This window comes from Ursus arctos, unplaced genomic scaffold, assembly GCF_023065955.2.
Source record: "Ursus arctos isolate Adak ecotype North America unplaced genomic scaffold, UrsArc2.0 scaffold_23, whole genome shotgun sequence".
Classification (NCBI taxonomy): Eukaryota; Metazoa; Chordata; class Mammalia; order Carnivora; family Ursidae; genus Ursus; species Ursus arctos.
Window position 1 is genome coordinate 30,683,863 of NW_026622908.1, and position 2,910 is coordinate 30,686,772.

A 2,910-nucleotide genomic window follows, 5' to 3' on the forward strand; every position below is an offset into this window, starting at 1 on the left:
CTCTGTCGAATAAATAAATAAAATCTTTAAAAAAAAAAAAAAAAAGAACATCCAACGCAGCCCCGAGAGTCAACGAGGCTTGCCGAGGGAGGGGACAGCCCAGCAGACCCGAACAAGGGCACAGGCTCACTGCGCAATTCTGTCTGTGACTTGCCCCGGGGGACTTTTGGCAGGTCCCTTCCCAATCTGAGCTCCTTTGCTACAATGGAAGAAGACCAAGTTCTAAACTGGTGGGCGGGGAAGGTTGCTAAATTGTGGGGTTCCACGGATGTACCTAAGGAGCCACCGTAACATCCAGTGTGACCCCGCAAGGCTCCAGACCCCCATCCCAGCCTCAGTTTACTTTTTGTGATGGGACCACAGAGATGTGTGGTCTAGGTCCCCCTTCGAGGAAGGGGGTGGTGCCCCTGCTGCCCACAATGCCCCTTCAGCATCCACGGAAGCTGCAAAGAGCCACCATCAGAGGACACGCCCTTCCCAGGGTAGCCCACCTCCAGTGACTGACCAAGGAGGCTGGTGGAGGAAAGGCTCTGCCATCCTGGCCCCTTCAGAGAGCTCTGGGGACCACCATCAGCTACAGAGCCCCCTTGGGGTGAGCCTGGGCTGGCCCACCCTGACTTCTCCCTCTGCCCCATCCTGCTTCCTCCCCTCCCTTCCGAACGGTTCTCATCGCACAGACCCTCCCAGTTAAACACCCCGCACACTGAACTTGTCTCAGAGCCTGCTTCCCGGAGAAGCTGACCTGAAACACTATTCAATAGAGCAAAATCTGCCTAGAAAGTACCAGAAATGAGCATATCAGTGTTATTTGTTATCGGTCAGTGGTTGTTAGTCCACTGCCAAAAACTCACAAACATCAGACCCAGCAGACGACATCCCCCTGGGGCCTCCACACCCCGAGAGAAGAGCCAGAGAGTCCATCGTCACACGGCCCTGCCCCACGGCGCGCAGCTGCAAACCGCGAGCCGAGGACCACCCGGAGTAGGCGTTTCTGAACCGCCAGATAATAGTTTTCATGTTATTTTCTATAATAAGCTCTCTGGGGTATTTCCTAGTGGTTTCATTTCTTAATTACTCTCACTTGGTGCAGAATTATTGATTTATGTGCACAGTTTGATTTTTTTTTTTTTCCTGCTTCGGGATATTGTTTTCTAGGAGAGTCAGGGTTACACGAAAAGCTGAAGAGGTCCCAGCCCCCGGAACCCCCAGGGCCTGGCAGGATTTGTTATAAAAAATAAATAAATAAAAGAGAAAAGAAAAGAAGGGAAGCAAGTCAGGGAGGTGAGGGGGGCATCGTAACATCAATCCTCACTAATGGAGCACTTACTGCATGCCGGGAGTCGAGCGGAGAGCTTGACAAAGTATGAGCTCAGAAATACCTCCATGTAATACCATTATATGGAAGAAGAAGATTGGGAAGGGGGGGGGGTGCTACTGTAATATCCAGATGTTGAGGAACAACATCTGGCACCATGTTGGACGGGGCATGGCTAAGGAGGTGGACCCCTGTGTCAGCAGCCGGCTGCAGAGGGCTGTGCTCCCCACTGTGGACAAGGGGTCCTTGGACTTACAAAAGAAGTTCACGTTCCTGGTGTCCTGGAAGCCACAAATGGCAGTCCTATGAGATGGGTCTTTAATAATCCACCGTATGCGTGTAAGACGGAGGCTCAGCATAGTTGAATGACTCGCCCAAGCTCCCAGAGCTAGAAAGTGGCAGCGCCAAGACTCGAACCCACCATCCTTCTGACTCCACAAAACCCATACCACCCCCAGCTATCCGGTTCCACAAAACTCTGGAGGCCAAACTCAGGTTCTAGCTGCCAATCGTGGAAGGGGTGAGATAAGAAGAAAGGCCAGTTGAAACCGACTGTGATCAGCGAGTGTGGCCTTCTGATGAAGTCACCTTTGGAGAGACCCTGAGGCTTTATGTGAAGTGTGGGAGCCAGGTGTCTGAGGGACCCCAGGTTAAGGGCCTGTCCTCAGCAGCTCTGAGTGCAGAGGTCCCATGATCCAGAAGGCTGGGTCAGCCCCTGAGTGCCCTGACCCCATCGACCCACCATCATAATTTTGCCCCGAAGAGGAGGGGCAGCTCTGTCATGGAAGCCCATCCCCAAGTCAGGACAGCCCTGCTCCTGCCAGCACTAGGGTTGCCATAGCAACCGTTGGAGGCAGCTGGATTTTCACTAAAGAAGAAGAGGGAGAAAGGTGGGAGGAGGGACGGGGAGGAAGGAAAGTCTTGGAGGGTGTTGTGATTCGCCTCATTCTGTCCCCCATGCCTCCCCAGGGAGGGGGAAAGGGGCCCGAGTCGGTTCAGAGAATTGGGAGCACAGAGGGTTACCGCAAGACTTCCCAGCTACCTCACACTCGGGCACACAGAGAAAGTGGTCGAATTTGCACAGCGCACTGGGGTAACTTGGAACTAACTTGGAAGCATCTACAGGGAACTGGGTGGAAAAACCATTCCATTTTCTTTATATTATATAATTTTGATACAAGTATGATGGAATGGGGAGAACATTAAATACTGAATATGTATAGAACTTTCCAATAAAATCTTTTCAAAAAATTTAATGAGAACCTTGAGCTTTCGTCCATGAACATATTTTTTTCTTTTAATATCAGGCTTTACACGTGAAATGGCCATACGTAATTCCTGATGGGGCTTTTTAATGAGGATCCCTTGAAATTCTTGGAAGTCGCTATTGACAGGAAACTTTTGTTCACACAGTACATGATAAAAAATGTAAAAGCATTTTATAACCATTCAAAAATTGGTTTTCAAGTATAACACTTGAAATTATATTAAAAGAATCTAACAGCTCTTCCTTTTCTTTCTGTGACAAATGTAATGTTGAAATTTCTTGTGATAATGTGAATGGATTGTGAACCCAAACGTTTTGTACCAAGTAC